We start from the raw sequence: 14,573 nt of genomic DNA, 5'->3' as shown, positions 1-14,573 counted from the left end.
AACAGAAGGTGTCAAATACTAAAGCTCTATCCCTTTGGGAGGGAGGGGGACAGGGATGGCCAGCACCATGCAGATGGCTGAGCCAGAGGCTGAGCTCCCACCCAGGGCTCAGGCTGCTCTCAGCTAACTCAGGGTCTGGGTCTTCAGATGGTGTGAGTCACGGGATGGAAACCTTGGAAGAGAAATTAGTACCCACTTGTCATGTGAAAGGTGGGAGTTTAGATTTTTGCTCATTGGTCCCCCAGAAAAGTTGAGACCCTGGTGTCCAACAGATTGTAAGCCTCTCGTAACAAGACCCTTCAATAACAGATCCACAAGGTTGGAGCATACCTCAACCACCCTTGTTTGAGGGGACTCAGCAGAGCCAAAACCCCTTGGTGAGTCCTCCCAAGGTGTTTTTCCACTGCTGGCAACAGCAAGGACTCACTTTAACAGTTTATGGAATAACACTTTTTTATTAATACAAATTGTTGCTGGTGATAGTGTCTACTGCAAAAATATGTTTTAAAGCAATCTACTGATACATATATTAAGCAAGCACAAGCTCTGTGATGAAGCAATCTAACTAATACATTATGGGTTAAGCACAAGCAAAAGTTCTAGTCCTAAAAGCAGCACTTAATGTGCATAGAGTATATTTCTCACCCAAGGCTTCCCTCTGGTGTACTGGAGGAGATGGACTCAGCCCGTTGACTGATCCCAGCAGTTTTGGTAGAGGTCTTCTCCCATTTTTCCCCTATCCCCAACTTACTTTTATACTATTTTCTTCGTGTTTGAATTGAGTTTGAGTGGCTCTAGTCATAAACACCTTTTATTTCTGATTGATGTACCTAATGGGAGGGGTAGGTGGTCGTGGTTTTGGCACCTGAGGAGGGGGTTCAACATGGTTGTTGGCTTCAGCAGCAGAACATCTTGATTCTCACTTATCAGGCAGGTACTGTACAGCCTTAGTACCACAGAGTTCCCCCGTTCTGCTGGGGTTAGAGTAGAGGGGGTCGTGTAATCTCTGCTTCATTCCACACTCTGTCCTCTTTCTCTGAGCAGATGTTTATTGTTGTACTGGGGAGCATGTCAACCTCAGTCCATCTAGGGTGTTGCAGCTGCTTTTTGCCTTAAAATTCTGAATCCCTTCTAGGTTTAACTCTGTCCATCATCCTGTACCACTCATCCACCCAGTGGGAGTGGGGATAGACCCCAAGACTCTGAGGGGGGTTTGTTGCTGGACCTCCAGTCTTCCACAGTTTTGCCCTCCTCCTCTGAGGCTCCTCAGGACACCTAAACTACTTTCTTTCCCCCAGATCCTTGGCCTTAAAATATCTTCACTGGTGCACTGGCAAAGCTGTTAGCATACACCAAGGAAATATTCTGAAAATCTCTTCAAGAAAAGAGAATAGATGGTCTCCAGAGGTCCCTTCCAACCCTAACAATTCCATGACTCTGTGAAAACAGAACCAAAATTTATCAAACTACCACATTTTCTCACATCATCAGCTTTCAACATAAATTTAAGAGTCCAAGTTAAAATTTTAGGCTTCCTTTATTATTTATCCTTTGAAAAGAGTCAGGTCTCAGAAAAGAAGCTTTCTTAAGATGCCTAAGGAATACGTTCTTGAATTCCAGGTCTGGGTGAATAAGTGACTGAGTCAATTTTCTCTGCTTCTGTTGGAAGGTAGCCATCAGAGCCAGAAGGAGGGGCCAGCCTAGGAGAAGGAAGAGACTAGAGTCTCCCTGGAGAAACTGAATATGAAATACAACATAATTTTGCCTGCTATAGTGGAGTCTAGGGCATCTGATACTTATGGAAAACAGAAGAGGTAGTTGATAAAATCCAGATGTTCCAGAATCACGTCTTTCCTGAAGGCTTGGAAGACACAGCCCAATATGGATAATTTAAAAACCTTGGGATTCTGAGTTCCTTGATTTCTTCAGGAATACTTGGTGTACACAAGCACTGGGTAGAATGTAAGGTTATTCCTAAGGAGGCATCTGTCTGAATGCAGGCCAGAACAGTCATCTGCCATTAGATATCAGACTATTCTGAACTACAGAACAGTCATCCGGTAATCTGAAATGGTCACTGCAAATTGCTTCTAATCACTGGGAAGAAATAGACATTTCAAAGGAAAGACTGAAAACAGCAAGCAGTTTTTGACCCAAGACAAAATAAATTACAGCTTAAAAATACCCTTTTTCTCTTCATTGTCAGTAAAGAGACCTTAGAGGAGCCAGGCTAGACATAGATAATTTAACAGAAGATGTCTAGTTAGGCAAGACAAACCTTTCTTGCATGTATAATGGGAAGAATGGATCAGCTGATCAAAGAAAAAAGCTAAGGTTTGCATTCTTATAATATTTCTGTAACTACATCCCATCTGCAACTGTCCTGAGTAGAACCACAGCAAGACAAGCTACTTTTCTTGTATTGAGGAGAAAAGATAACAAGGACAGGTCAGGATATTAGTATGTATCTACCTGGTGGCAAAGAAGCAGAACAAATCACCAGTAGCGTTTTCTTGTACATAGCTAAGCATGTTAGTTATCTGAGATAACAGCACATTTTCCCTCCTTTCCCCTTTCCTCTTCCCCTTCCCCTAACCTTTCCCCTTTCTATTTTCTCTTACTTTTCTATGCAGTTGTAGAATATTAATTTCTGGAAAAATATAAAAAGAAGTTGCAAATATCAGACTATTCTAGAAATCTTTAGCACCTCACCACACTTACAGTGAATGTCAGTGGAACACGTGCTGCCGCTGGCACAAAGGTTTTGTAAGAAGAGGCAAATTAAAAAAAAAAAAAGTTTTTAGAACTGTGAGACACTCTAATAGCATGAGAAAATTTTGCAGTTTGTTACCCACAGCATGTTAACATTTTCTAAAGGTTGTTTTTGGCAGAGGTTGTCAGAAGTAGAAAAGACAATAAGAAGAAAAGCACTACGATGTCTCAGTTCTTAGAACTGTGGAGATATTTGCTCATTCCAGGTTATGCACAAATTTTGCAGCACAAAATGAGGAAGGGAGTGTGAAATAAGAAATTAAAAAAACACACCTCAGCAACTTCCAATATAATTTGGAAAAAATTAGATGTTACTACCCATACCTTGTAAATGGGAAAACTATGTCCTTTTCAGTCATTAACGTTTATATGTATTACCTTTACAAAGAAACACTTCTGGAGAATGAATGACCTCTCTAACCTAATGGCCGTTGGCTACACCTCGCCATGACAACACTTCCTTCTGACCATTAACCCCCAGGAAATGTCTTGGGCTTTTCTGGGTTCTATTTTAAAGAAAGAGGGGATAGATTCAGGTCACTTGAACTGCATGTTTGTTGTAGGTCTCCTATACTGTCCTTCTGTCATTTCTTTTGTTGACATTTCTTATGTGGTGTGGTGTCCTGTGTATGGGAGACTGAAACTCAGCAAAAACAGATGCAATTTAATATGCTGGATATCAACTTACCAAGGCTTCATTCCAGATCCTTTGACCCAAATTTAACAGTAATTAATGGATTTCAACCTTCCCTCCTATGAGTCAGTTCTATCTGGAATAAGAGACTTGATGTCTGCCTGTCACTTTCATTTACTGAGGTCCCCTGGAAACTCTGCTATTACCTACATTTGAAATTTCCACCTATTTTATTGTAGTGCAAACCAAAGAATTTTCCACTGCCTTTTTCTGCATAAACATGCTCAAAAAGTGTGAATGAATTTAGAGGTTCTGCTTTTTACAGGTTTCTTCAAAGCATAACAATGAATAAATACATAATGGTTATGAACTGGACAAAAATGAAAACAATTTGATCATCATAGATATCTCTCTTACATGTTTTTATTGTCACAGAAATGTAAACACCATTTGCTTAAATTTACCCCTTAAATAGCAAATCTTCTGAACCAACATCCACTAAGATTCACTTAAACACGAAAAATAAAATTCTTCTGTCAGAAATGAAATTAATTCAGCTTTGAAGAACTACATGTAAGAACCACGTGTCAATCAGTACCATGTGCATTCACCCTACTCATTATCAGAGAGGCACAGCGCACAAATCACAAGAGGGCTAATCAAGAACCTCTTCTGTAGCACAATGAGAAAATGTTGTATAGTTTATAAGACCTTCAACCCACTAGTTGGCCTCAGTAATTACTGAAACCTACTCTCCTTATTAAACAGGCTCTTAAATAATGGATCCTATATTTGTCCCTGCCCACTAAGGAAATACCACACATAAACAGAATTTTTATGCATGTACTATTTTATTTGCAAATTTTGTTATTGAGAAATGTATAATTAGGCTGTGTTTCAGGAATCCAGGATTCTAGTCCCAGCTGATGCACTACATGACCTTGGGAAAGTCATTCGCTGCTGTGCCTTAATTTGTCTAAGATCTGTCGTCTGACTTGCAGTTCATCTGGTTTAATTGTTTTAATATCTTCAACTTTCCTGTAAATATCTCCTGATAAATGACTACACTTTTCAACACACCTGGGATCAGAGTGCCCCCCAGTTTTCAATTTAAACAATAATAGAAAAATAAGCCAAAAAAACCCACCTCTTTGAGATTGGAAAAAAAAATTCTTTACTGATTTTTTTAATTTTAGTAAACTGATTTGTATTTCATTGTTTTATGACGTTCCATAGTTGGCAGAGGCATGGTTCAGTCTGGGAAACTTTCTGAGAGATGCTTCCTGAGAAAAAAAGTGTTTCTCAGGATGTGCTTCTGTTCATGCTGCTGCTGAGGGCATGTTGCTGTTCTCTCTTATTTCATAGTGAGAGGATAAAAGTCAATACAGCTTCCCTCTATACAGCATCAGTACCTAGTTTTTATGACCTCATTCTCTGAGTGCCAGAAGAGTGATGTGCCAGCCAGGAGGCAACTGTCCACCATGATAAAGCTTAAGCACGTCAGTCTGTGGAACAGATGGAACATTGACTGTGCTAGAGGGAAGGTAGAGGACTTTGAACACTCTCTCATCTTTCATCCAGTTCAGATGAACAAGTGAAGGATAATGTACATGTTTTCACAAAGAAAAAGTCAAATCAAAAGAATAGCTTTGTGCTTTAGCTTTTAGGGATTTTAAGTAATGTTCAAAACCCTTAGCAAATTGCTTTGAGCAAATAAATATACACCATAAGCATATTTCAGTCTATGAATCCCACAGACAAACACTACTTTGAAACTACTTCTCATACTGTGCTCCTAATGGTAATGTGGATTGTGTAACAATTATATTATAATGAAGGGACCTGAGAATGGAATGCATTTTTAATCTGAAGTATTACAAATAGTGTAATAAAAGTTAAGAGAAATGATTCTAGGGATGTGCCTGCTAGCTTAGCAGGGAGCTGGATAGAAAGAAAAAGCATTTTGCATGAATATGTGTTAATTAATTAAATGTTAGGCATACATATTCTTAGCGTATTTACTGAGAAAAAGACCTATGTTTTCTATACTATATGATTTAGAGTATCCAGAAGCCTTTGAAATTCTCAATGTTTAGTGTGTATATTTGAGCACTTTTTAGATATTTAAAGCATATAATAAAGGTGTATATTAATACTAGATTGCGGAACTGGAGAACTGAAGTGTCAGGACAGTTAAAGCACACTGCAAATGTAAATTTGTGCTTTGTTCTGGAATCAATGTGTCTTTCTTCTTTCATGTGTCTGAACTACAAAGGTGGTCAAACTGAAGAATGAATGGTTGGGTACGGTGTAGTTCTCAGTGTAGGGTAATGCAGACAGGTGTGCTGAACAAAATGCAAAGACCCCAAGACCTTCAACCCAAGGGCTGCAGCCAGTCTTTAGGGGTTTTATCATTCAAGCTAAGCAATCTATTGGAGAGATAGTATTTATGTTTCCCAAATACTATGAATCATTGTGGTGGTTTAACCTTGGCTAAATGTCAGGTTGCCCACTAAAGCTGCTCTAACACTTCCCTCCTCAACTGAAGAGGGGAGAGAATATAACTAATAGCTCACAGGTCGAGACAAAGGGAGAGATCACTCACCAATAACCATCATGGGCAAAATGGATTGAATTGGAAAATTAATTGATTTTATTACCAATCAAATCAGAGTGGCCTAATGAAGAGTAAAACAAATCTTAAAAACACCTTTCCTCCACACTTCCCTCCTCCCCAGGCTTAAATTTATTCCTGATTCTCTATCACCTCCCTGCCAGCAGTGCAGAGGAATAGGGAATGGGGATTATGGTTAGTTTATCACATGCTATTTTTGGCTTTGCTTCCTCCTCAGGGAGAAAAGTCCTTCCTCTGCTCCAGTATGGGGTACCTCCCACAGGAGACAGTTCTCCACAAATTTCTTCATTGTGGGTCCTTCCCATGTGCTGCAGCTTTTCATAAACTGCTCTAGCATGAGTCCCTTCCACAGGGTGCAGTCCTTCAGGAACAAAATGCTCCAGTGTGGGTCCCCCATGGGGTCACAAATTCTGCCAGCAAACCTGCTCCAGTACAGACTTCTTTCTACGTGGGTCCTTTCAGGAGTCTGTTCCAGCGTGGACTTCCCATGGGGTCATAGCCTTCTTCAGGCATCCACCTGCTCCAATGCAGTGTAGTCCACAGGCTGCAGGTGGATCTCTGCTCTACCATGGATCTCCATGGGCTGCAAGGGGACACCTGTCTCACCGTGGTCTTCACCATGGGCTGCAGGGGAATCTTCGCTCTAGCACTGAGAGTACCCCCTAGCCCTCCTTCTTCAGTGACCTTTGCGCCTACTTATTTGTTTCACGTATTCTCACTTCTTTCTTCTCTGACTGCAACTAATCCTCCCCTTCTTAAATGTATTATCACAGAATTGTTGCTACCACCACTGTTTGGCTCAGCCTTGGCCAGCACTGGGTCCGTCTTGAAGCCATCTGGCATTGGCTCTACTGGATTGTCGGGGAAGATTCTGGCAACTTCTCACAGAAGCCACCCCAGTAGCCCCCCAGCTACCAAAACCTTGCCATGCAAACCCAATACAATCACATGCTGGGAACTTATGAACTGAGGCACTGCAGTACATGTGTGTATGCTACTTCTTGTATATCAAGTTATTTTCCTCACTTAAGTGATAAGGAGCACTGCTGTGCTTGAGGACTGACTTGAGGACTGTGTTTTTCCTGCCCTTTCTGGTTTCTAATTGTTCTGACTATCTTCAGTCCAGAATTTTCCTGTTGCAGTTTCAAAAAAATCTTTATACCTCACTGTATATAGCTGCATAGTGATGCATTGTTCAAATCTCAACCCAAGCCCATGTAAACTGATATGTACATAGCAGTGAATGTTGGCAATAGTCCACACTGAAGAGTGAAAAGAGAAAGGAAAGTTATCAGTCAAAATGTTGTTTACCTGCCAGGTATTATAATAAACAGCTGATGATATTCTATACATTAAATAAAATACTAAGTCCACCATAATGGACATAATTCAGCAATTATTTTAGTGTAGAAACTGTGCTGTAAGAAGAATCTAAATTAGCAGAAGCTGTTGTGAAGCTACCCTGCTTCCTAAATCTTCCACAGGATCTACAGTATAGAATGTTTGAGTAATAACTGAATCATTTTATTATTGCCTTTTGCATCAGTGTTTCAAAGCACTTTGCAGCAACACAAGAATGTTTAAAGGCATTCATTACCTTGGATATATCAAGATAAATATATGAACAAAAATGCTGTTTTCAAATCATTCCACAGTTACTACAGAATGAACAATCAGGATAATGCATCATAAACATCACCAAAAGATGCACCTCATCCTATATATCTCAGGTCTCTTCATCTGCCTGAGTATTAGAAACAAATTAGGAATATCTTGTCCTTCTTATGAATACTGTTGATGAGTGAAGAAAATGGTTTGTTAAAATGTGTCCTAGTTCTACTCAGAAATTTTTGGTGAACAATCTTAGCATCAATTCAGTTGTTCTTTGCTTGAACAACTGATATCTACTCAGACTCAGGTAAACTGATATTAATCAGAAAGAATAATTTTGAAGATCCTGTGGGATTGATACATAATTTTCCAATACACCAGCATTTTCTTAACAGTTATGAAAGCCACAGACTTACTTTTTAAGAGATTTTTTTCACACTGAGAATATTTTCTTGCATTTCTATTTGGTAAAGATGAAAACTCAGCAGACTCATGACTTTCTTACTCAAAGGCAAAGTCAATGCTGTCTATCCAAGACTTCTTATACTGCTTCCCCAGGGAACATTGGATTTGCTCCTAGACAGCGATCTTTTGGCACTTGACCAAGTTTTCTAAGAATTCATTTCTTGTCAGGAGATCATAACATTCTTCCACAGATAAGTCCTGCAGGCACGATGAAACTATCAGCTGCAGGGTTAACTCACTAAAGCAAGAAACAGAAAAACAAGGCTATGAAATTCCTTCCCAGAGAATGCAACAATTACTTCTGAAATTTCATCTCTTATTTTTTCACTTCCCACTAAGAATATAAATATTAAAAAAAAAAAAAGTCTCTTCTCTATTTTCTGTGCTCACTCTCACTATTCACCAAAAATCTGAGGGAGGTTTCCCAATTCAAGCTATTATGGATTTAGTAATAGGTGGAGTATGCAAAGCTTTCCTGATTTAATACATCAGGCCTTTACATAGCCAGAACTTCATTCTTAAACCAAGGAGCTGCATTGTTTTCCTTGTATAGTAGCATGATCTGCCAAGAGATTCAGTCTTTTGGACAGGTATGTCCTTAGCTATGCCTAAAAAACTCCCTGGGCATACTAACTGACTTGAATATTTCAGGGAAAAAATACAACTTCAGCTGGTAAGTAATCAAGGACTGTATTTATTGAATGACAAAAACTTTGGATCATGTGAAGAGAGAAATAGCCATGTCTCTTAATCATGATTAAAAATGTGTATCGGTTGAAAGTGTACATGAAGGAATGTGGAACAGAGGGAAAATGTGGGCTATTTTCTCAGTATTACAATAAATGGGAAAGAACTACCTACTTCTCCCAAGGAAAACAATGGACGTACTTGCAGAACTTCCATTTAAAAGAAGCTGCATCTATTTCTGCTGCAGATCAGTGCTTCCTGGGATGCCTGCTCTGGCATGGATGTCTGTGGAGCTTTATACTAGAAATGTCAGTAACGCTGCTATCTTGGCTGTATCCTGACTCCATGCACAGAAACGCTTTTTCCCTCCTGGAAGTCCATGCTTTCACTCCTTCAGGCTTCTCCAGGTATTGCCAGCTGAATTTCCCCAGGCTTTTACAGGCTGGAATACTGACTGTATCATTACCTGGAACAATTCTGCCTGTGTTCACTGTCCTGTAACTCATCTTTGCTGTTTATCTGATTACCCCTATGTTACTGGCTAGTTTAATGTAGAGACAACTTGACCAAATTAACTCCTTTATTAAATAATTTATTAATAAACTCAGGAGATTGCTCAGATGACTCAAATGAACTTTATTAGCATAGTGTGAATAATTCAGCATTTTCTACAAAAAGAAAAGGCCTTAGGAAACACAGAATAAAGATGTTATCTTGCCAACTTTCCTGGCTAGACATTTCCTAGTCAGAGGGCACTGGTCTGCTGCCAAAGTTTGTCCCCATGAGGAGGCTTTCAGACTTAACTTTTCACAGGAGAGTGTATTTCCAGATACAAAGCCTAATTATTTTTTTTTTCAAAATTATTAGGAAATCAAATAATATTTATGTCTTGGGAAGTTTATTCTATATGAGTAATAATTGACTGAGACTAAACAACTGTAGGGGTTTCCAAAATACCAATCAGGTCAATATTATAACTAATTTACCAGTCTGAACTGTAAATTAACTTAACTTTAGGCATGTGTGACTAAAACTTAAGTGAAATTTTGACTCTGAACTCAGGACAGTGGGTGTATTGAGGAGGAGCCTTTTGAAGAAACTCAATTATATATTAAATCTTGTTTATAATCGTGACAAGATTATACAATCAAAAGTCGAGAATGTTTTATATACTTTGTGATTGGGCACAAAGGACTCCTATGCAACGCTATGTTTTCAAAACAAATGAAAGAAGCAAAGGAGATCTTTCAGGGATCTGGCCAGAGTAGAAGAAATTCTTCCTTAATGGGGATACCTACTGTTCTTGCAGATTTTATCCTCTGCCTGTTTTCCTGAGAAATGTCTCTTCCAGCTGCAGTATGCTTGTTACCAGCGTGAGGTACTGCTCGTATGCTCTCACAGGAGAGAAAAAATACACAGAAGAGGAAAATGGCATACTATTATATTTAACTTTGTGGATATATCAAGAGACTGCAGTACCTTGCCACCTGCGATGGGCTCATGATTCCATTAAAGCTGGTGGCACAGAACTACCTTAGGCTCCAGTGGATGTCAGGTTGTTTATTGACAGACAGGGTTCTTGGTTTCCACAGCATTCTGGCAGTGGGAAACAACCCTGGTTCAAAGTCCCTGGAGCCCAGATTCTCCATGCCTATGTTGTACTATCCCACACAGACAGGTCTACCATGCTAGTGGAATAAGTACATTTTGGCAAAAGGGCATAGGGAATGGGGGTCTGGTTGTCTCAGATATGAATCTGTCAGCTCTTAGATTGCTTCCATGCTGAGTTCCTTTCTTTCTGCCTTGCATTTTCCTTCTTTAAACTGAGAATAAAATGTCATACCTGCTCCTAATTACCTCTTCAGGGTAGTAATGATTAATTAGCTCATGTTTGTACACTGCTCTGAATGTGTATTGAGCAAAATTGTTTATTCTTACAATTAAAGACTTCTGGATGTGAAGATTATGACTGTGGAAATGCGGAATCCTGTGATTTCTACTTTGAAAATTGTAAATTGCTATTAAAGATACACATAACTTGTTACAACTTGTTTCACTGAGGAAAAGGTGACAAACCGTTGTACACATAATAAGGCAACATACACCTCGGTTTTGTTATTTACTCATCTCTCTTTTCTTTGCTCTCTTGCCAAAGGGTTTTTTGTGATTCTTGTAAAAAGGTAAGCACTCTTGCTTGATTCCCTTTGTCTCATTCCTACTCTGTTAGGAAGGCCACGAGTTCACATTTTAAGAGAAATCCTCTGAGATTCACATGTGTGGTAATTTCTATAAAGCTGCTGGAAGTACATTTTTTTAATGACAATATCTGATATTGTTTACAAAAGGCCAAACCCAATTCTATTGTACATCTCTAGGGGAAATGCTTTTAACTTTTATTCCAATTAATTCAAAATACCAAGGCAATAAAACCAGATTGCTTAGATGTCCATTGTAAAAGCAGTGATTTACAGCGTCAGTTACTCTAATGATAGCTTTATAGGATTAAAATATTTACTGCTAGAAATTCAAGAAAACTAAAACTAAATACAAAACCAATAATGCTGCTATTTATGTTTCTTTGGAAAAAATGATAATTAGTTTTTCTTGTTCTTTCTTCATTGTTTCTCACTGTATAACTAACTTTTGGTAATTGAAATATGTATCAGTGATGGACAATGTTAAGTTGCAACACAGCTCCTTCCAGAAGAATGTACAAAACTCCCAAATGTCTCCCATTTATTAGTATTTTGCTTCCTCAATGCTTTCAAAAATAGCCTTGCAAAGGTCTTCATTCATTGTCCCGAAGATTATCTAGGTTGAAGACTTCACCTTGCTCTTTCCTAAATCAGTGACAAAAGTACAGCGCCTAGCACAGTGAGGTCCAAATCTTGGTCACTGGCCTCTGCTGCTGAAAACCCAATGTTTTCAAATCACAGTCTTACATGTTGTGAACATATGCATTTTCTGGACAAATTTAGCTAAAGTATATCTTGCATACTGGGCTTATCTGAGGTATTATCCTCACTGTGAATAAGAATACAATTTTTTTCAGTGAGTAGTCCTGTAATCTGCACTACAAGTTTTTATCCTCCATTAAGCATTGACAGGAGATGCGAAAATCAGGGGGAACATCTCACTCCATTAAGGTCCATGTCAGTATCTTTATTACAGAGAGATACCTACTGTTCTCAGGGAACTTACTTTATGAGCTGGCAAAGACAAGAATGGGTAAAATAGAATGAAAAAGATCTGGAGGCACTTGATGCCTCAAAATTACAGGAGAAACCAGTAGCAAAAGCCGTATCTCTTACTCTCACTACAAAGTTCTGCAGATGCTGAAAGAAGTTGTCTCAAAAATACAAACAGCATGAAAAACAAGATTCAGAAAAGACAAATAACATGCCTTTGAATGAAAAGAGGATGTAATATGCATGACATATTTAAGGTAGATTCTTGGGGTTTTATATTGAAACATATAATTATGTTAAATGAAAATGTGCATAAAAGGCATGAGACTGATTAGCAATTTTGGGGATTACAAATCAGATATTTATTATCTGCCAGCATCTTTTTGCATATTCCAGAAGTTTTTTTCCCTTCAGCAGGTTGTTATTATTTGATCAGAATATCACATCAGAAATTAATTACCAGTATAAGCTAGTTTAAAAATTCAACCATCCATTTGCTGAGTAAACATAGCATATGATGGGAAATGACTCACATACCAGGAATACTGAGAAAGGAGAAGAAACAAATTACTGTCAAAAATATCTTTTCAGAAACTCTTGGTTGAGCAATTGTATATAATGAAGACATCCTTAGAACAGTGTTGCTTGAGAGCTATTAGGTAAACAAAGAAAGAAGAAGCTATAAAATTAACATTATTTGTAATGGAAGACTAGGTTAGTTTGATAAAAGCTTATCAGTTTCAAACAGATTACTATGAAACTGTTGATTGATGTGTTACTTCCCCTATACTCTACATATGAGATTCTGAAGGCATTGTCAGCAAACAAGCAGGCAAACGTTTAAAAATACAACTTCAAGATACTGACTCCTTCCCATGAAAAGCCCTGCATATGTGAAAAGGCTACAGAATTTGGGAAGCAGGAGTCATCAGTTCATCTAATAATCCTCCCATTTTTGAAAGTTCTGTTATGAATTAGACATTAAATAAACCCAACCAGACCTAAATAAAATTAGCCAATTACATAGAATTTGCAAAACTTACAGTTTGTTATTCCCAGAAAGCTCCAAAAGACCTCCGAAAGAATGACAGAATTATATTTCCTGCATAAATGGAGGCAAACGGACAATGCAGCCCCATACTTAGAAGGATGTGACATCTATGCCCCATCCATACCTCAGCCAAAATGAGAATATAAGTCAACTGTGTCACTACAACTCAAGGTGAGGCACTTTCACTGTTGAAAAAGGCTTAGCATTTGAAAATGAGAGTACTTTAAAATTATTCTTTTTGTTTATTTAACTGCACTTAGTATACGCAAAGAGAAAAAAAGAAACAAAATAAAAATTAAACAAGCAAGGGCCCTGTAATAACTCCTCTATTGCTATTGACAGGTCTTCACAAAGCAACCCCTCAGGCACCTTTTTCTAGTAGTGAAATAAACTTGTGAACTCAGTTCAGAATGCAATGGAGCTTTGTAGAAGATGAAAAGCCAAAGAGACAAGGTTGAAGAATGAAAATCCTTGTGGTACCACTGGTTATAGAGATAACATTTCTGACTCGTGAAGGACCGATGTCGATATATTCTGGAGTCTGGGGGAACATGTCAGGGAGGGATCTCTATGTAGTTGACTGACTTAGCCTCTACCATCGACCACTGTTGGACACAGAGCAACGGGCCAGAAAGATCTTTGGTTATGGCCATTCTTATGCTCTCGAGGATGGCATTATTTAGTACAGAATGAGCACTGTTCTCATAAATACGAACTATTTGTAGGTAGACATCTGCCTATGTAAAGAGAAAAATAGGAAATGCTATTTGAAATCTTCAACAGACTTGCTCTTCAGGAATGAAATAAAGTTTGCCAGGCCACAGGTAGAACAGGAAGAAGTAATTTCTGGCAGACTGAGTGAGCACCAGAAATGACCATGGTTGCCACACAGAAAATACAAAGTAAAAGAACTTTTTCTTTTCTTCCACAATGAAGAAAATGCAGGGACTTTGTCAGCAAGCAATGAAAGAAAATCTGCATGTCTACCTGGGAAAAGAACAGTTATTTTTGGCGTATTCCGACTCTAAAAAACAAAATCCTTTGTTAGCAAAAATCCATCTGTTACTAAAAAACATCGGGTCTACAGCAAAATTACCTTTTCATACGTAAAACTAGATTGATTTTAAATGAAATCTGTATGTGTTTCTGAAGACAGAAGAAAAGAATTTTTTTTATTCTCAAAGGGTATAGTTATTTTTAATGAAGAAAATTGCATACAATTTTAGGCAAGTATAGGAAGTACAACCTTTGTTTGAGGAGAGAAGGAAACTGATACATAATTTAAATAATCTAGTTTAAATTGGTGGATATTGAACAAATCATTGCACACTTATTTACAGTATAAATCTTATGTAAAAAAACCAACAGAGGAAAAAAGACCAACAAAAAATTTTTCAAATTAATGCCAAGCAAATTATCCAAAACAATGTTTCACAGAAAACTGAACAAAATGTCAGTCAAATAGAACTTAATATAATTTTCATTAAATTGGAGAGACAATCAAGTTTACCACACTTGGAGTTAATAATA

Source organism: Myiozetetes cayanensis, unplaced genomic scaffold (assembly GCF_022539395.1).
Source record: "Myiozetetes cayanensis isolate MyiCay16 unplaced genomic scaffold, myiCay2020 scf5-8, whole genome shotgun sequence".
NCBI lineage: Eukaryota > Metazoa > Chordata > Aves > Passeriformes > Tyrannidae > Myiozetetes > Myiozetetes cayanensis.
The sequence above is the reverse complement of the archived record's forward strand: the minus strand, read 5'-3'. Positions refer to the sequence as shown.